Here is a 20661-nt window from a genome sequence, read left to right on the forward strand (position 1 = left end):
AGCGTTCGTAGAATGAATCAAAGCCGATCCAGGTTTGCAAATGGCCAGCAGCGTCGTCTGCACCATAGTCTACCAAATGTAATTTCTTTTCTTTTTTCTTTTTGTGTGTGTGTGTGTATTTGTTTGAACATACATAAAGAGTAACCGCTTTTCGCCTTGTAATGGAAGAACAAGATTTCTTGCGCAGTGAGTCTGAACTCATGTCCGCTGTGACAATCATGAGCGTTTTTAAAGCGATATATGACGTTTCTTCAGTTACATATTCAACTGCACACACACACACACACACACACACACACACACACACACACACATATATATATATATATATACTATATACTATATATACTATATATATATATATATATATATATATATATATATATATATATATATAAGTAAAAAAGTGCACTTGCGTGCTGGATGACGAAAGTGAACCGTGAATGATCACAAATTGCATCAGTAGTGCCTCAGTTCATGCGTTGGGCTGGGGTACAAACCGGCGTGCTTACATGTGGTGCTGTAGTAATTAAATGTATATTTGATGATGGAAATGTGCCGTAATGCGCATCTGGCGCTTTGCGTAGGGTGGTGGCCATGTATCTGCGAATTCATATGATGACAAACACTTCACTGAGGAGGGTGACGTACAAGTACGTACCGATAGACCCTTGAATGTTAAATCTCTTTGCTTTCAGCCAGGTTCACAGCTTGACGTTTTCACAGGTTGCTATAGAATTAAGGCACATTATTTCGCTTAAGCTGTGCATACGTATGATGATGTTAGTGACCCATGTGACGGAGTCGTCCATGGAGTGCATACGTATGCAAAGACCTAGTGAACTCGTTGAATGTTAAAATGAGTGCATCATTTATGTTGTGTACTTTGACGCGTATATACATAACTCAGCATAGTAACTGCGAGGGAAATAAAATAGTGTTCTATAGCTTCCCTCATTTATATCTCTAAAAGCCCGGCAAAGGTGTTAAGCGTGTTTTGTGGTGCAGTGTGGATGCACTTTATTTTTTCTTTCTAAGAAAGGTTATGTGGTGAAGTGGTTCCACAGAAAAAGGAACCCGTTTCAGCAGAACTGATTTGCCATCGTGGTTCCACAGAAGTATTTAGCTTTCTGCATATGTTGTTTGGTTGCATTGTTCAGCAATGCAACCATCCATGAAAACCTTAATTGCATGGTTTTCTTGGTCCTTCCGAAGCAGCCGCAAATATCCGAAAAAAGAAAATCAGTCGAAATTATAAATTCTTGTTAAATGTCCAAAGTATATATTCACTGAATGGACACCCACGTCAGATTTTCGATGGATCTTCAAAAAAAAAAAAAAAAGGGGCGGGGGGGGGAAGGGGCACATTTATTAATAGCTGTTAAGGCAAATGTAATAAAAATTGCCCTTGTCAGATGAAACAAAAAATGATAGGTACATCATGATCAGTACCTCGCTTCAATGCATGCTCAACACATATTTTATCTGTGCTTTCCCGTTCATTTGAGTGAACACCACATGTATTGTCCATTGCTAATGAAAATGGCAGCTAGCAAAATTAAGATAAAAGTTGTAAATGAAAACATATGTGCACTCTGACTGTGAATCACATTCAGTATATGCATTCTTCTTGTTTTGTTTTGTTTATGGCAATAGGTTTCTGTGGCTCTTCCACCAAGTTCCTATGTTTCCGGCTACAGGAGCGTAAACTTGGGCCACTTTGTATGTTCTGGCTGCTATCTTGCCGAGCAGACATGGGCCACTGGGTATGTGCCGGAATAGACAACTTGCTGCTGGCTGGTCGAGTATAGACAACTTGTGTTACTGGGTATGTGCCTGAACAGACAAGTTTGAAACTGCGGATGTGATATACATTGTTACGGGGAAAGATATATAGTAATGGTGGGTCTTGAATTCAGTTCTCCCAGCACACAAGCCCGATAACAGTAACCATTAGGCAACGGACATATGCCTAAAATAGCAGAAGAAAACACTTTTAGAAGTTTACCTCGCGCAAGCCAACACTTTGACACACTTTCTTGTTGCCGCATTAGGCACGTCGCATAGCAACAGAAGATAAGTTATGGAACGCATTCATCACCAAAATTCACTGCGTGTCTTTCATTGTACTGGGGCGCTGTGGCACGTTTTTACAAGGCCAAACATGTCGCATGTTGCGATTTCAAGGTCCACCATGGTGGGTGAGGGACGCATTTGTCACTGAAATCTGCAGCGTGTCTCTTGTCGTAATGCGCGCTGGCTATCGCATACAAAAATATCAACCCGAGGTTGGTTCTGCCAGGATTTTTTAAAAATAAATTGGCAAGACACCAGCACCAATGTGAAGCCCTAGTTTTGCTGGTAAATAAGTGTCAGCGCAGTGAAGCTGAGCATATTGCATGCATTTGACAATATATGGCTGGTATAATATAATGATGCCTATCACTTGTTCTGAAGAAACAGGGTGGAAATGAGACACAGAGGACAAGAAGCAGACACAACAACATGTTGAACTACCACCAGTTGCTTTATTGCTTGTTTGCTCCTTTTATGTAACAGCATCCTCACGCCCGAGAAAAAAATGACCATAATGCTTTATCAAACATGTGCCTTGCAACATTATCACGGTGAAAGATATACAAGCTGTTTCCCATACAAGCTTAGTGGTGGCATGTTTACACACTTGTCCCCTTTTTGCAAAATCATACTATATGCTTCACAGATTTTCTTTATTTTTTTTTCTCTCTGTACCTGCTTAAGATACGTAGTTCAAAATTCGGAAAGGAGTCGCAATCTCTGCAATGAGCAGCTAATGGCTTCCATGCTTGATGTTAAGTGAATACGCATGCTCGTGCAGGCACACATTAATACCTGTCTGTCTTACATAGCATTGGCCGCATGAAGCCCAAACCGCATTCACGCGATTTTGTGCGCGATGGCGACGAGCGACGGCTTCGAGCGACGAAACGGGCCGTCGCGCGAACAGATCGCTTGGTCTTTTCGCTCAATCGCTCGGTTCTAGAAATCTAGAATTCGTCGCTCGTCGCCCGGAAGTGCTATGAGCGACTAGCCAATGGCGCGAAGCCGGAACTGGATATACATCAGTCAAGTACTACCGATTGTCGCACGGAACGAGCAAACGACTAGATTTTGATATGTGCAAGGATAATAACGTAGTGCAAGACCTTTAGAAATATTTATGCTGCTCTTTACACTAAAACACATCAACTTAAATTAATAAAGCAAGCGTCACGCCAGTTTCGGCGAGTATTTGCTTCCCTCATACCGGCAACACCGGGGAGACGTCGCTCAAAGTCGTCGCTCGCATGTGGTACGACTTGTAGGCGACGAGTGACTGCGACAGCCATCTCCATCGCGTCGTTTGTCGCTGTCGCGCGCAAGATCGCGTGAATGCGGTTTATACTTGATGATGGGATTACACTACCGCACTCTTGCATTCAGTGTATTTATTGGCATGCTTTTTTTTTTTTCGCTATTCAGATTCCTTCACATTTTACTGTTTACTTTCGTGCAAAGAGCTCCTAGTTTGTTTTGTGCACTAAAAATAAGTTGCACTCCTGCTTTCACGACTATCTTCTTTAGATTGTGTGCCACTTTGTGAACATACAGTGTTTGTTACCTTGTATATCTTTCACCGTGATGATGTTGCTAAGCACGTGTCTGATAGAGCATTATGATCATTCCTTTCTCGTTGCAGGTGTGCTTCGCTTTGTATAACAGGAGCGAAGAAACAATAGAGCAATAGCTGTTAGTTCAGAACTTCGTTGTGTCAGCATCTTGCCCTCTGTGACTCGCCTTTGCACTGTTTCTTCAGAATAAGCCATGTACCAAGCAGTCAAACTGGACACAATCCTTTCACTTGATTGTTTTGCATCGTCCAGCACTTGCAAGCAGCTTATTCTGTTGATTATGTAAGCGGAGCACTGCTTGGCCCACTGAGAAAGAAAAAAAAAAAAAAAGAATTTATGAAGTAGTTTTGTAATATTATTCAGGGCTTAACTTCACGTCATTGGAAAACGTAAGAAATTTGTTTTCTAGAGTATAGATTCAAAGTATATGAAGACAATGGTTGCTTTTTCTTTTTCCATGAACCAAATATCCAATTTGGACATACGATGGACATGCTAGACATTACCTTAATTTTGGACTTCTATTAGAAGTCCCTTGGACGTCTAGCGGAGATGCAGGTATATCACGCGGATATTTAGAACATCCAAAGCGGGCATCCTCTGGCGCTCCAGTAGATACCTGTTATTATTTGGGTTGTTAATACGTTAACTAATGTGGCATCAAAAGCATTCAGTCAATGACAAGTGAAATCACAATGACATTCTTAAATAATTTTTAACTGCTTTATTGTTCTTCTAAACTAATATTACATTACAGTGCATTCAGGCTCCAATAAAATGCACTACTGCTCTTCCCCCCAAAAAAGCTAGAACAGCTAAAATCATCAGCCATCAGGATATCACAGGAATCGACAATGGGAAGCCCAATAATAAATGAAAGCTTATACACAGTGCAACGTGTCCTACTCTTCTTTCCCACTGAAACGAAAAAACAATTTTGTGGTATGCTCTGCTACAAAAGATGTAGACAGTAATGGACATAACAAGAAAAAAGAGGCATCATAATGGTGTTGAAAATGTGCAGGGTGTATTTGGTTGCTTGTTTCTCAGGTTACCACAAAGAACAGATGTAAACAAATTCACAAAAGCAGGCTAACAAGATAAAAGCATCCAGCAAAGATAAAGAAAAGCTATCGGAGGCCCTTCTCAGACTTGTAATTGTGCTTGCTAAGGGATTGTATTTCATTGCATACGCCAGAAAATGTAGGTACCTTGAGAATTCATTTTTCTCATTTAAGGGATGCCAGGAAAGACTAGACAGGGCTTTGGTAATTGCTTTTCCATCAGTATACAAAATATTTATTTATAAAGATGCACTATTAGTTATCTTGTTGTCGCTATGGTGCAGAAGTTTATGTTAAGCTTACCCTTGCTTAGCAGACGACGATGTACTCTCAGTGGCTTCTGGAACTCGATAGCTTCATTTCCAGTTTTGGTGGCAGTTAACTTGACGTGCACACCAGCACAAGCGTCGGCCATACTTTCAGGAGTCCTAGCTTTAAAAATTTTTTTCTCCATGCTGTTTCTTTAGCAGTTGTGCTAAAGTGTTGGTGGAGTGCAGACAGGGAGTGCTGCTTTCATAGTGCGCACTAGGGCAGGGGTGCAAAACATGTGGCCTGCAGGCCACATGCATAGTTTTTGCAACCCGCAGCTGACTTCAGACTTCTATGGTGTACTGGTGCTTCACTCAGCGCATGGCCATATGATGAGAAACAACAATTTTGTCATCAAGGCATATGCTATGAAACATTGGTGAAAAAAAAAAAAAAAAGATGTGGGACTGTATGATCTTTCTTTCGGAACAGATAAGGTAGTCTTTAAGCTACCAGTGCCAAGATTTGCATTATTGGCGCAGCGTTCATAACTGAATACTCTCTTCGTATGTTTCGATTGAATGACTACAGACGGTAGTGCCTGTGAACCAATGCTTTTACTTGGTCTGTTCGCCTTACTTTTCAACCTTCACAAATAGTTGCTCACATGGCAGTGCATCATGATTAAGCTTCAGTCAGGGTTACTTGGATCTAATAATATTGCTGCAAACTCCATCAGTCAAGGCTTTGTAATAAGCCAATTCAAGTAACATGCCACTCCTCATCAACACATCATAACGAGCTCCTAATAAAGTGATCAAGGCTATTCTTGACATGATGTTAGGTTGTAATATTGGTATTTGAATGCAGACATAGCTATTTCTCACCCATTCTAACGGTGAAACACCAAACTTTTTTTTTTCCATACTATACTGGAAAACTTATGAGAGTGGTGCTTTTTTTCCACTGATTTCTGGCATCAAATAATGTTTTTCAATTCGAAGATAAACATTCATGCATGTGAACAAAGCGCACCAGTTACTCTATCTTCAGAACATGTTGAGTACATTTTTGCACACTTTAAACAGCATCTCAAGTCCTTCTAAGATGAGAAACAGTGACCATCTGTTTCTTGACCCTTTCTCTGTGATTCCGGAAAACTTGACTCCACAGTGAACCTAGAGTACATCAACCTGCAGTGTTCGCTAGAGCTTAAGAGCATGCACCGAAAGGAGCCTCTCATTCTATTTTACAGGAACAGGAAGGCCTTGAAACTGACCTTTCACTTCAGAAGCGCCTAACTCTGTGAGCAGATATTCTGTTTCATGTCTCTAAACATGAGCCCTTTTCTGTTTTCAGTGATCGATGGGACATTGCAACATGTGCCAAGAACAGCAATGATAGCGATGACACTTAACATCGACTGCCTTTCCAGAAGCAAAACATGCAACATTTATCACTAAAGTGTGGCCCGTGTGGCTCCCAGGCAAGTTGGTATTGGCCCTCGCCACTTTTGAGTTGAGCAGTCATGCACTAGGCTAATCCCCCACATTCCGGCTTTATAGTGTAAAAGCTGTAGTCCATTATTTCATTTGCTTAGTTTGGAGGCATTACCCATAACCCAGCATTAATTTCCAAATAAGCTTATTTCTGTAGGACCTTGCTGTTCATTTTTCTACGCATTTTTCAACTGCTGTTTAACAAAATAAATGTTTCTGTGATTTTATAGCTGTCTAAATGTCTAAACATTATAAAGCAAGAAGACAAGCTCCTGCATATTTATGTGTGTGTCGAGTAATAGCGGAACTGGAAAAATGAATGTTACCATCTCAATCACTTATCTGACAAAGGCAGAAAATATTTGCAGCCATAATTTGTGTAATTGAAAAATAAGCTCGATACATTGAGTCAAGGCAGAAATGTAGTTCATCATGATTTATTTGTGTCACCAGTGTGAATCTTCCATGCACTTCGAATTAAAGGACAGCCTTCAAGTCAGCAGATGAACAGAGGACGTATTCTCGGACAATCACTTTCGCAAGAATCGGCACTGGACGCATGCGCACAAGGGTCAGGAAAACGTGAGAAAGAAGTTCATTGGCTCTCATGGGCTCGTGAAAATGAAACTATGAAAACGAAACTGAATGTGATCACCCGAGAATACCACCCCAATAAGGTACAGGATTTCACAGCAAATGACATCAACTTCTGAACGTTGATGTTTTGGGCAATAAGATGTGCACATATGTATGATGCAGAAACTGTGTGTGTGTGTGTGTGTGTGTGTGTGTGTGTGTGTGTGTGTGTGTGTGTGTGTGCTTGTGTGTACGTCTGTAACCACCACTTTGAGACGGCATTCTGCATTATATTTGGAACTTAATGCTCCAAATATAATGCAAGGTCCCTTCCCCTGGTTTCATGGGACCAGTATTTCAATAAAGACATCTATTCCACCATTCCAGTTTCGTGCTTTCACATGTGAGCTCAACCACCAGATGACTAAGCTTTGCAGGAAAGCCAAGAGAAACTTGCTGTATGATACAGTAAGCATCAACACAAGGAATGTGGTATAAGCAACTGCCAGCACACTGCCCAATCTGCTACCACGATTTGCAGCCACTTGGCCTCATCTATGCATGCAGAACAGCTTTGGTACGCATGTACAAGTTTCCTTCTCGGAGGTCTAAGAGTAGAATGACCTCGCTTGATTTTACAAATTAATTGCTTATCCCAGTAAAAAATTAAAAAAAAAGTCCAGTAGCCTATCATATTGGCATCCTTAGTGTATTGAATAGGTGTGTTGGCCCTATACACACAGCACCCTAGAAAAAAATTCCAATAAAAAACCAATAGCTTATTGGATGATTGGCATCAAGAAGTATATTGGCCCTATAGGTGTATTGGTCCAATTGGCCAAGTAGTGTTGTAGGTGCATCGGTTCAATAGGACCAATAATATAGAGCTTTAGCTTATCCGGTGTTATGGTAAATGCAGGCAGACAGGGCATTTTACCGGTGGGACGGAGGCGTAAACGTGAAGCGGCCTGCATGGCGCATTCACCTGGTGGTGCAGAGCTCAGTCAAACACAGGGCTAATATTGCAGTAACCAAGTGTATTCTACTTCGCTGCTGGTGCCAATTTTCGGCAACTGCGTAATCGTGTTGCTGGCAAAAATTTACACCAGGAGCAAAGTGAAATACACTCGGTTACTGTAATATTAGCTGTTTGTTTAGCTGTCCAAGAGCAACTGGGGTAACCAAAATGGGAACGGGTCCACACGAGCAAGCAGGCACAATAATACGGCAGGCCCAGTCTTCCCGCAGTACAGGAAATTAGATATGCTATTCAGACATGTTGAAAAAGAAAATGGGTAGAGAAAAACTGAGTGGAATCAAGATGCGTTCGATTGGGAGTAAAAGTATGATTACACATCTTGGTCAAATGCTGAGGGAGAGAGAAAATTGACCAAATACTAAATAACAGCAATAATCCCATTTTCAAAGCGAATTGGATGAACTCGATCGGTATGTACACTTTGGTTTTCGTCTGCAGTCGACTTCAGTTAATTCGATTCTGACAGGACCGACGAAACTGGTCGAATTAAACTAGAGTCTACTAGAATACAGTTGAGTGGAACGAGCAGCCGGGGCAGCGTATGCTTTGCAGTGAGGCTACAGTGCCTAGAAATATATGTTCTAGGCACTAGAAGTATACGTTCTAGGCACTGTAGTGAGGCGCCCGATGACGAAAAATACTGTGGCGGCGCTGCGATCAAAGTGGATTGGGCCGCATCAAAGTTGTGCCGTTGGAAACTGCTGGTGGTACTGCTCGGCAGGATTCGTACTACTTCGCGTGCTGATATTTGCGATCAGACTGCTCAAATGAGGTTCCTAATTACATATGACGTATATTTATATATTAAGAATAAATGCATTTCTTTCCTTTTTTTTATGCCGCGCGGGGATTGCGCCTGCATTGCGGCCGCAGTATCGGCTTTCTTTCTATGTTATTGTGGTTCCCTTGGAGAGCAAATACTTTACTTGTTGTTCATGCACCATATGTGTCTCTCGTGTGTATTAATGCGCATATAGCTTTCCTTCAGTAGGTCTTGCAAACACAGACAGAAAATAAAAACTGTAAGCTTCTAAACAAATAAAACATATATCGACCCCGTATCCGGCGCCCTGATCTCAGATTTACATGAGGTATGGGGGGCGAGCTCCACCACTGGAAACGCTGGCGCCTCCGTCGGCGTGACGTGGTATGAGGGATCACGTAGACACAGCGGCCACGTCGGCAGCGTTGGCTGCTTCGGAAGTGCCGAAGCGAGCAGAAAACAGAAGCTTGAAGTCTCACCTGCACTGCGAGGTGCACAAGAGAGCCACTATAATAGGTATAGTGGCTGCCTTTAAAGGCGTCCATCATGGTAGGCTACTGTTCGGTGCCGCCGTGTCAGCTGGACGTACGCAACAGAGACCGGTGTCAACCTGTCTAACACGTACCCGCTAAACAAGAAACTGCGTGAAGCTTGGATCACAAAACTTAGAACCGGCAAGCAGCCATCGGCTACAACTCGAGTGCGCAGCAAGCATTTCCACGAGGAAGATGTCTGCTACGGCGTCGGGGCTGCGATGTTCGGTGAGTAGCATAAAGCGCGCACTGAGATGCTCGCCCGCGCGCTGTGCCCAGCTAATGTCATGAAGCCTTGGTCTATCAACTTGTTGATGCTAGATACTGGCAAGTTCACTGGAATGGAAGGGGAACGGTAAGAAGCACATTAAAAAAAAGCATGGCATATTTTATGTTTATGTTAGCACCAAACAATGAATATACTGGTTTAAGAGAGAGAAGCAGCGGGAAATTGCTCGCTGAGAAGACCGATAAACATTCAGTGCGATGCAACTTGAGAAATAATGACATTGAAACGTCGAAGAATGTAGAAGAAAAAAAAAAGATTGAATGGTCGTGACAGCACCTCACAAGTCGCCGTAGGCGTCGAAGTTCCTATAGTTATAACAAAATTATTTTTAACAGCTCTGATAGCATCCACGCAACAATGGTTGCTTGTGTACTGTCAAATGTTCATTTGCTGCGGCCATGGCGCGGTGCGAAAAAGTGCTCGCAGCGAAAGCGAAACATTGTGCGCGGACATGTATGCAGACATGCAGTCGGTCGCTGCGAACCCGTGCGATCGCTGCATTGAGGCTTCATTCTGCTATGCTATATTTGGTTATACAGACAGCCCACTATAAGAACATAATTCACATAGTTTGCTTTCAGCGATTGCCTATACCTTTCATGCAAGAAGCAGGTTCGGGGGACTCCCATCGCGGCGACCGCGCGCAGTGGGCGTTCACTGTACATATTCGGTAAGAAGATAGTACCTGTAAACCATTATGTGCTTTCTGTTTGCTCAAGGTTATTATTAACAGCGGAGCTGTTTAAGCCAGCCGTAATGTGTGCCACCTGCCACTGCGTTGCCTAGCAACCACTTCTTGGAGCGTCACGCGCTATGCTCGGGAGAGAGAAAGAGAAAATGAGAGCGAGAAAGTGCGCACGTCGCGCGCTATGCTCGGGAGAGAGAAAGAGAAAATGAGAGCGAGAGAGAGAAACAAATTGTAGCAGCACCAACGAGGTAGCGCGCAGAGGTGCTGCCGACGCCATCCACACTTCTCTGTTTTCCCGCATTAGAGTGTTTTAGTTGAGCGTCTTTATGGTCCGCTCCGAGCTGCCCCGCTAAGCCACAGCGGAGTGGCGGGTGATTTTCACGTTTTAGTTGTGCGTTTAGCGGAGTGGAGCGGACCTTTCGTAGTTGCAGTGCCCTCTGGCCAACATCAGCATAGTGAAACAAAATAAAAAACCGTCTTGTCACTTTTGCAAAGTAAGACGAATATATATATATAACTTATTTGTTCATGGAGTATCTAGACGGCTGCTTGTAATGCGTTACCGGTCCATTTTATCGAGTGGAAAATGAAGCATCGACTTCGTGAACGCCACGTGATAACCAGCGAGGTTTCATTTCGAATCCAATCCAATCCTTTCTGATGCCAATGTGCTGGCGACGTTTTTGTTAGCTGTGCTGTTCACTTTATTTCCTTAAATAACCAGTTGGAGGTGTATTACGCAAGTTATTCGCGCTCACACGACTAGTGCCTCAATGTAAGGTGCCTTGATGCATGCGTGAGAGAGGGCGCGTGCATCGACCACCCTCGCTTGCGAAATACGACAGCGACACGTGCCGCTTAGGCGGCTTGTAAGCGGACTGTTTTCTCGCTCCGCTCGCCCGCTTGTGGCTAAGCGGAGGGCGCATGCGCATTCGCGCTTCCGCTTCGCTCACCAGCTAAGTGGAGCGTAAGAACACTAAACTAAAACTGTCTACTAACTCTATGGAGTTCCCCCATTGACGTCACATGCGAGAGGGCGCCACTCATAAATCTCGGGACGAATAGGCTCCCTCCCTACAGAGAGCCTATACAGTGACTCTACAGTCCGGTACAGCTTTAGAAGGTTGAAGTCGAGAGTATGACAAGTACACAGTAAGACAAAGTACACAGGCTGCCGTTATGTCAAAATTTTTTTAGCTCGAAGTGGTTTAGGGGCCCTTTTAATTGGGGCCCTTTTAATTTTAACTCTTTCGTTACCGCTGGAAATGTGCTAATTTTTTGTTTTTATGTTTGAACATTTTATTTCAAGCCTTAGTAGTCACAACGTATACTGCGATACATAAAATTATAGCCGGATCAATGCTGTCTTGAATGGATGTATAGTAGTAATAATTTCTGCGACAATTTTTGGAATTCTTATGTGAAACTTCAAAGAAGCACCTCAAGGAACACGAATGAAAGCAATAAGTAATAATTTGCTATCTGTAGTACAAGTATTGAGAGTACGAAAAATCTGAAATATATAAAATATACACCTGGCTCCTAGTTGCCAACTTTTGTAAGTCAGATCATGCAAAAAAATTATAATGAAAATTTACTGGAGTTAATACCAGCCATAGTGATGTCCATGCTATGCGGGAAAGCAGTAGCTTTGCAATCTTGAAAAAGGCAAGTTCCTATTGTAAAGGTAGCATTTGTTTTTAATCATTGCAGCAGGCACCTGCTTTGTTTTTACTGCATTTTTTAGGCAATGGTTCTTAAGTTCGGCAATGGTTTATTGCGTTCGATCAGCATTTCTGTGCAAGCAAGCTGGTGCGTGTTCAACTGGCGCTGGAGCCTCCACGTGATTTGTTCAGTTTTTATATATAGTAATGTACACCAATGTGGAGTTTTGTACAACATTGTACAGTAATAAATAAGAGCACTTGCACAAGAGGTGTTCAAAATGTAACAGATTAGATGCATAGATCGTAAAGCTTTGGTCGAAGGTTGGTCTGAAATCGACTGCGTACTCTTGTGCGAGTGAAAACCCCAGACGACAGGAAGGATTGCTCGTAGTAATTTGTACATATACTGTCGAAGCGCTCATGGATAAAAGCAACCCACAGTGGGGAAAATAAGGTCGCATTTGATATTAGTCAAACACAGTTATAAAAATAACATGTACTCATGAGCTCTACCGTTGTTTGAGACATCATTAAAGCAGCCTATACATCGGAATCGAAAAATTGACAACCCAAGAGAAGCTTCTGTCTTCATTGCTGCTGTCATTTAAATATAATGTGGCCGATTCGTCCAAGGTGCAAATTTTGCGTCTTTTTATTGAAGTGCTAGGAGCATTGAAGGCTAGTTTCGATGATACCTCCAGTCGAAGCTTTATTTTTTCAGACTCCGCAATCTGCCAGAAAGTGTCAAATCTGACAAATAATTAAATTTCAGTCATTTCAGATGGTACAATGATGTTGCTAGTAGAATAATTCCAATGGAAATGTTTAACACGTAGAAAAACTGACAATAAGTTGATCAATTTCTATAGGCACTGTAACAAAAGAATGCAAGCAGTAAGAAGGTAACAGCCATAATGGAAGGGACACCTCAGTCTGGTGCCAGGTTCTTGTCAATGGTGCCCTGCACCCGTGTTTTCTGTATAACTCGGGAGGGTTTCCATCAAAACACCGTGGCCATGAACCCCATCAATAGGGTGTTTTTTAGGGCAATATCCCAATTAGGGCAATATCCCCCCCAAAAAAACACCTGATGAATGGGGATGCCCTCATGTTGGTGCATAACTCTTCTTCAAGTGCCAAGCCCCCTTAACAGCTAGGCATCCACAGATGGAAAAGGGGTGCCCACAAATCACACCACAATATCTCCATAGGACCCCCTTATGAAACAACACATGGCAGAAAAATGAGCCACAAAATACATTGATATTCCACATAGTTTTGTCACATAATATGTAAAGAACTTTTTATGGGAAAGTATGTACAATGAATACTAATGCATTCAACTGCAAATTTGCTGATATCTTTAAACTGGTGCTTTCTTCAAGATACCTACCAAGTGGACTTTGCTTGTGCACCGACTGCCTTCAATTTTCCAATTTGAACTCGAGCTTTAGTTGAGTTAGTCAAATGATTATCACACAATTTTCAATTTAGGCCACTGTGAAATGTCTAAAAAAATTTCTACTGCACTGCTTTGAATAATTATTTAATCTCGTTAAAACACCAAGTATGTGTACATATGCATGTATGTAATTAAAAAGCTAAAGCTATAGACAAAACCCCCTCAAATACGATTATTCTAGCTGATTACGCAGCAAGGAGCATTTCATGCTTACACATACTTCTGGAGACAACACAAATTATAACTTGCACTGAAACACCGTTTGCAGTACTATTATCTTGTCCTTGCAATTTAGCGCCACACAAATGAACAAATTTTTTGAAGCATTTTTTTTTTATTGTTGCTCTAAATGATTATCAACAAAAAAGCACTCCGATTTGAATTTTACTACAAGGAGTGAGGGATACCATTCATTTGTAGTGTCATGATGTGCCAATACTTGGTACCTATCCTCATTTTTGTATTTAAGTTAACGTAACCCCACACACACACACGTACACACACACACACACTGCTGAGCTATGAAACTTTTTGTTTGTTTGTTCATTGAGCATCCGTTACAAGAAGCACCAGATAATGCTTCCTCTTCTCCCTTCATACTTTTTTCATTATGCATATGTATGCATATACATGTAATAAGCCCGCACATATTAAACAGATCAAACAAGCGTCATGTCGCCATTTCTAACTTCTTTATTCTTCTCCTCTATCCCCCTGCTCCCTCCGAGGTTCTCAGACTTCTCTTTCGGTACGCTTCACTCCCCCCACCTTTTTTATTCATCCCTCCTGGGATGGTATTTAAACACATTTGCTATGGAAGCCGATTCTTCGTTTTCGTTCGCACCGATATACCAGACAGTTTTAAAGTTGCCCTGTTGACTTGCGGTTTTCACGACATGATACAGTCCTTTATAGACTGAGCCAGTGTTTGGTAGTCCCTTTCTCACGAGAACCAAGTCTCCTGCCTCCAGCGCTGGTAACGTGTTTTGCTTCTTATCGAAGTTTCTTTTCATTCTTTCACGGTATTTAGCTTGGCTGTCTTCTGTCCTCCTTGTTTCTGTCAGCTGTGCCATCTTGTCAACTCCCAAGGATACGTCAGCGGGAAGATAAGTTGGTTTTCCAGTAGCAACAAAGAGTGGTGTACATCCTGGACCAGTTGTGTGCGATCGGTTATGATGAGATACTGCTGCTTCAAGGCAGCACTTCCATCCTCCTGGGAAACTTGAGTACATGCTGATGTATTGCTTCAGGTCCCGAATAGTTCGTTCCGCCCATCCATTAGCTGCTGGATGGTACGGGGCAGTGAATCTCAGTTTTACTCATCGTCGTTCTGCCCATTCCTGCAGTTTATGGCTTCGGAAGGCTGGACCATTATCTCATATCAAAACTTTCACATTGTCAAACATTTTGCGGTTAAGCAATGAGATCACGCTGTTGGCGTCCTCTCTTCCTGGCTTCGCTGCTACCATCCTTGTGCACTCATCCACGCACATAAGGAATGCTTGCATTTTCCTCACACCTTCCGACTTCTTACGGAGTTAGGCGAAGTCTAGGTGGACAACTTCGAATGGTGTTCCTGAATGTTTCGGCAATGTCATTTGTTGAGTTGGTTGTTTGAATTTCACCTTATTCAGTTGACATTCGTGACATGATTGCACATCTTTGCGTCTCATTTCATGTTAGGCCATGTAAATCGCTTCGCGAGCTTCATGTAGGTTCTCCAAAACACATCATGTCCACCTGAATGAGGACTATTATGGTAGAGATCCAAGATTTTCGACACAAGTGTCGGAGACACTGCAACTTTCCCTGTCACTGTGGGCTGGAGTGCTTAAGTTCCTTCCCAAAGTTTAGCGGTGGTTATTGCTTCTTGTAAACTGAAGCAGGCGTGACCGCCAACCTCGACATAGCATCAGCGTCTTTCATGGAAGCTCCCGGGCGATGAATGACTTCAAACTGATGAAGCTCGTTCACCCAGCGTGCAATTTTTCCTTTAAGTTCCGCCAACTTTAAAAGGTTTGTCAGAGCTTCGTGATCAGTATAAAGCTTGAATTTTGTTCCTTTTAAGTAGGAGCGGAAGTACTGAATGGCCTTTAGGACAGCGAGAGCTTCTTTCTCAGTTGTTGTGTAGTTAACTTCCGTCGTGGTGAAAGTGTAACTGTAGTAACCCACCACGCGAAGCTGCTGATTGGTTGCCCGGGTGGAGTCTCGTTGATACAGAACCGCTCCGGTTTCATAATGCGATGCATCTGTATTAGTTCAAATGGAAGCGAAAAGTCCGGAAGGCAAAGCACAGGGTTGGAAGAAATTATCTGTACCAGCTCTTCGTATGCATAATGGCATTCTTCTGTCCATTGAAAAGGTACATCTTTTTGCGTCAACCTGGTTAAGCACCGTGTCTGCATAGCATAGTCTCGAACAAATGCTCTGAAATGACTGGCTAGTCCCAAAAACACGCAAAGTGAATGGACCTTAGATGGCTTCACAAGCTTAGCGATTTGCGCCACGGACTCTTCTTTGGTATTTTTAGTGGTACCATTCAATACTTGACCCAAAAAAGTAACTTTGTGTTTAAAGAACTCGCTCTTCTTGAAATTTACCTTGAGCATGGCTTCGGACAAGGCAGTGAGAACAAGTGCAAGGTGTGTTCATGTTGCTTCTCACTCTTAGAGTATACAATGATGTCGTCTACATATACATTGCAGAAGCGACCAGTAAAAGGGTTCAGAACTGTATTCATCATCTTCTGAAACCAACTGGGCGAGTTTTTCCAACCAAATGGAAGACGATTATATTCATAAATGTCAAATGGAGTCACAAAGGCGGTGTATTGTTTGGTTTCTTCTTGAAGTGGTATTTGCCAGAAGCCTTTGCACAGATGTGTCCTGGAAAACCAGGTACAGCCGCCTGTTTCGTCAATGATGCTGTCTATTCGAGGCATTGGAAATGGGATCAAATGCGTCTGGTTGTTGATCGCTCTATAGTCAGTGCACAGCCTGAGGATGTGCACTGACTATAGAGCGTCTTGCAGCTTATCTCAGATCAGTAGTAAGGGAATGGGCGATGGCGATTGGCGATGCAAACGGCGATACAGATGGACGAATGATATCGGCCTCTAACATCTTTTGAAGCTCCTGTTTTAGCCATGTCTTCTTTTGTTTCGATAGGTTGTGTGGCTTTTTCCGGACTATAGTAGTGTCGTGTAATTTAAAGGGACTTCAAGCTTGGTGATACCAGGAGGATAGCCTCCCAAGCAGAACAATTTTGGGTAGAGTTTCTGAATACTCTCTCCATTTTTCGGCCTGCGAATTCGGTTTGCATCAGTCAAAGGTTTGGAATTCTTTTCATCGGGGCTTAGACACAGTGTCGTTCCAATGAATGTTTAGCCTCAACAATTTCATGTCCGGGCGAGAGAGAAGGAAGTCATAGTCGACATCTTCTATCACCAAAGCAAGAACTTCTGCGTACTGCGACTGATATTTTAGCATTAAGCTTGTCCATTCGCAGTGCTCCTTTTCACGACCATCATAACCTCGTACAAGGACTGATCTGCCTGTGAATATGTCTTCTGCATTTGCTCTGCTTCTCTTGAGTATTGATATTGAAGCTCCACTGTCGACAAGAGCTCGCAGGTTCTGTCCGTTCATTTCAAGTTGTATGTGAAGTAAACTTGTAAACTTGAAGAAATCAGTAGGACGGTCTCGTTTTGTTTCGGTTGAACACATTAAGGCTTTTGTGTCATTTGTTTCTGCTTAAACAGCACTGATGACTGCAAGGCATCACCGGGTCCCGAGTCGGTTGCACAAAGTCTAATATTTGCACTATCTTTAAGTTGTGGCGACTTTGCATCTGAGTTGCTCGACTGAGTATCTGAATGGCCGTGAAGATCTGGCCGCATCTTGCAGCTTCTCTCAGATCAGTAGTGAGGGAATACTTGTAGCAGCTCTAGTAGAGCTTCGAGAGCTTTCAGCCCTTTTATTTGTGCATGTTGTTGCAAATCTCTTGGGAGACCGTGAATTACAAGCATTAAGACTGATCTTAATGGCAACTCTGGCTCAGCAAGTCGAAGCAGTCGCTGCATATCAAGAAAGTAGTCAAGCGGCGAACCAGACCTAAAACGGTAAAACAGCGCCTGGTCCTATCACTGTACCTTATTTGTTTTGAATGTAGACGGACGCGCTCAAGAGCTCTGACCTCACCGCTCAGCTACGGGCTGTCCAGAGGGCCCGCGACGCGGTGATCAGGCACGGCCTGCCCGTCCCTACGTGGGAGCGGCCCGCGGTGGCTCCTCCCCTGTAAGGGGGTCTCGGAGTCGCTCCTCAGGACCTGAACAAAGTTCATTGTCTGTCTGTCTGTCTATAGACAGGAAATTATCAGTATAGTTCTTTGAATTGTATGTTTTGATAATGCTGTGGATATGTGTACTGTTGTTCGATGTGTACCTCTGTATGTTGATATTCTTGTTTTTGTTTGTCTGATATGTATATATATTTTGTACGTGCAAAAATAAAAATTGCGTAGTTAGAAGTAGCACTGTGAGCGTGTCATTTTCTTTCTGTCATGACTGTCCTCGTCCAGTCGCACTGCACTTGTAATCATGCCTTTTCAGTTTCAGCACACATCCCTTAACATACGCAACTTGATGTTTTTAAGCTATCATTTTCTTCCCATATAGAGATAATGTTCAATTACTCAATGGTATATCACACCACACGACAACTGCGGTGTCGCCGACGAAGCCTGTAGGGAGGCAAGTAGATGCAGTCGGAGAGCAGGGAGAAGAACAATTTAATGAAAACAAGATAGTGATTATATACATTTGGGTGATGTCGTAGGGTGTAACAGAGGATGAGCAATAAAGGCGCAACACATAGCTGATATCAAAACCAAAACTGATAAAAACACACAATAACATTGTGTTCCGTTCCATTTTAGGAATGCTGATGATAATATATGCAATGACCTGTCATATGAGTTTAGTTAACTTGAGTAGCTTGCTAGTGATGCTAATGCAGACATTGAATTGCTGTGACAGAAATTTAAAGATTACATAATTTTTTTTGTATTCATAACCCCTACTTAGATCCCAACCAAAACAAACCAAAAGCAAAAATAAATCCATGGATTTAAAAAAAATGGAAAAAAAAAAGATCTCCAAAACAGAAACTGAATCCTTAAGCTAGCCTGAATCTCATCCTAGCTATCATTTGTATGAATTCAAAACTTTTTCCTGTACTCTATTTTTTTAGAGATGCAGCCCAGAAGTTTTGGAATTATTTAAATCCTAAAAGCCAGGAGAGTACAATGCTTTCTGAAAAAAGCAGAAACAGGGTCAAAATACTGAACATTTACTTTTAGTAAATTTTCACAAATTACCGCAAAGTCACACAGCATGTCAAAGCCCATGGAGCTTGTGGTAGGCATGGCCTCGGTGATTGTGAGTGCAGTGCTGAAGATCTTGGACCATGTATTTGGCCACTCTCTTTATAGACCAGGTTGGAATCTTTAATCTGTCGTTAAAATTAAATTTCAAAAAGGAACCTAGACCTGACAACATACAGCATGAATTCCTAAATCAATATGCTGAATGGGTAGCCAAATATTTACTCGTAAACAACAAATCACCAATACCATGTTCGCTTCCCAGTGAGTGGAAGATGGCAAAGGTAATCCCAATCCATGAATTGGTCAGTGAAGCTTATGTCTCCAACTTTAGCCCAATTTCACTAACACACATTCCATGCAAATTACTTGGATTATTCTTAAACATATTACTACTTGCTTTGTGAAAGAACACATCCTATCACCATTCCAGTACGTGTTTCGCATCACAATATAATAATGATAACTAGTATCATAAATATTGTAGCAGGGAAGAAAGGATGATCGTGAAACTGTGCTGTTGCCAGATTCAATGCATCAGCGCACTAGCACTGAGCCACACTAGGGTGCCTCGATGCCAGCACAGCTCTTCACTGAGGAATGAAGGAATGTGGTATTAGGCGTGTCCTCTGTGATCATCAGGACAGTGCCGAAGATTTAAGATCATGTATTTGGCCAACTTTCACAGCACTGCACTTGGCAAGGGCTGCAAATGATTTGTGATGGCTGCTTGGTGTACTGAAAGTTTTCTCATTGTGCGGCTGAAATAGTAGCTCAATAATCATATTATGACTTCATGATAATGTTGTCAATTCGGTACAGCTACATCGACTAGACTTCTATTAAATATAGCCAGGCCAATGGTGGCCTTCCTGTGAAGGTCTGATTTCCAGAAGATATTTTCCTCACCCTACCTATACACTCCATGGCTAATCCAAGAGACTTGGAAGGCACAGTCTTCATAAATAGCTTAATACTGATACATCCAGATATGTATCCAAGTCAGAAACAACACCCAATAACATCACAACCCTCACCAAACATTTAGGACACAATTGAGATAAATTCCTATTACTGCTTGAAAACCACTTATATAACCCCCAGAGATGAACCGTAAGCCCGTTTTGTCATGTGTACTTTTGCATTAACATGTTATGTCATGCATTACCGTTTCATACATTCTTACCAATGTCCTTTACCATATCCTCTCTGCTTCAGATTAAGTCCAAATAATATTGTATATACAATTTATTCCTTCTGTGCAGACTTATATTTCTTGTAACATGTTTGAACGAGAAGAAAGGGAACCGAGGGGCCCGATTTTATTCATCATATCAGAGGAAGCCAACAAACATAGACACCAACGACAACATATGGGAAATTGTACACACTAATTGAAATAAAGAAATGATAAATTAATTCAAATTAAAGTGGATGAAAAAACAACTTGCCTCAGGTGGGGAACGATCCCACGTCTTCACATTATGCATGCGATGCTTACCATTGAGCTACCGTGGTGCCGTTTTCCAATCCACTTTCTGGGGCAATTGATGTTTTACTACTAGAATTAACCCCTGCGAGTGTTAGCCAGCGCCATCACTCCCAAACCTTGGCGGTGGATGTGGAACATCCCTTCTGTCGCAGGCGTCACGAGTACGTGATCTTTTTGTGTGAAAGCAACTGGTCGATAAACCAACACCTGCTACCTGAAGGCATCAATGTTGCCAGATTCGAGACCCTCGTTATGTAATGAACAAGAAGAAAAGGAAACGAGAGGCCCGATTTTATTAATCATATCAG

At 42.3% G+C, this 20661-nt stretch overlaps 1 long non-coding RNA gene across 3 annotated transcripts; it reads left to right on the plus strand.

The window, feature by feature from the left end:
* The first annotated feature begins 124 nt into the window (after positions 1-124).
* On the plus strand, positions 125-20307 carry LOC119436555 (uncharacterized). 3 transcript variants are annotated; one of them, XR_007464285.1, is made up of 4 exons: positions 476-653; positions 1657-1828; positions 6323-6453; positions 20086-20307. It is a non-coding gene; the product is annotated as an uncharacterized LOC119436555 (long non-coding RNA). The 3 variants fall into 3 exon arrangements; XR_007464286.1 differs by lacking the exons at positions 476-653; positions 20086-20307 and adding an exon at positions 125-186 and having other exon boundaries at positions 1701-1828; positions 6323-7275; XR_005189074.2 differs by lacking the exon at positions 20086-20307 and having other exon boundaries at positions 6323-7275.
* The last annotated feature ends 354 nt before the right edge of the window (positions 20308-20661 follow it).

Source organism: Dermacentor silvarum, chromosome 1, assembly GCF_013339745.2.
Source record: "Dermacentor silvarum isolate Dsil-2018 chromosome 1, BIME_Dsil_1.4, whole genome shotgun sequence".
NCBI lineage: Eukaryota > Metazoa > Arthropoda > Arachnida > Ixodida > Ixodidae > Dermacentor > Dermacentor silvarum.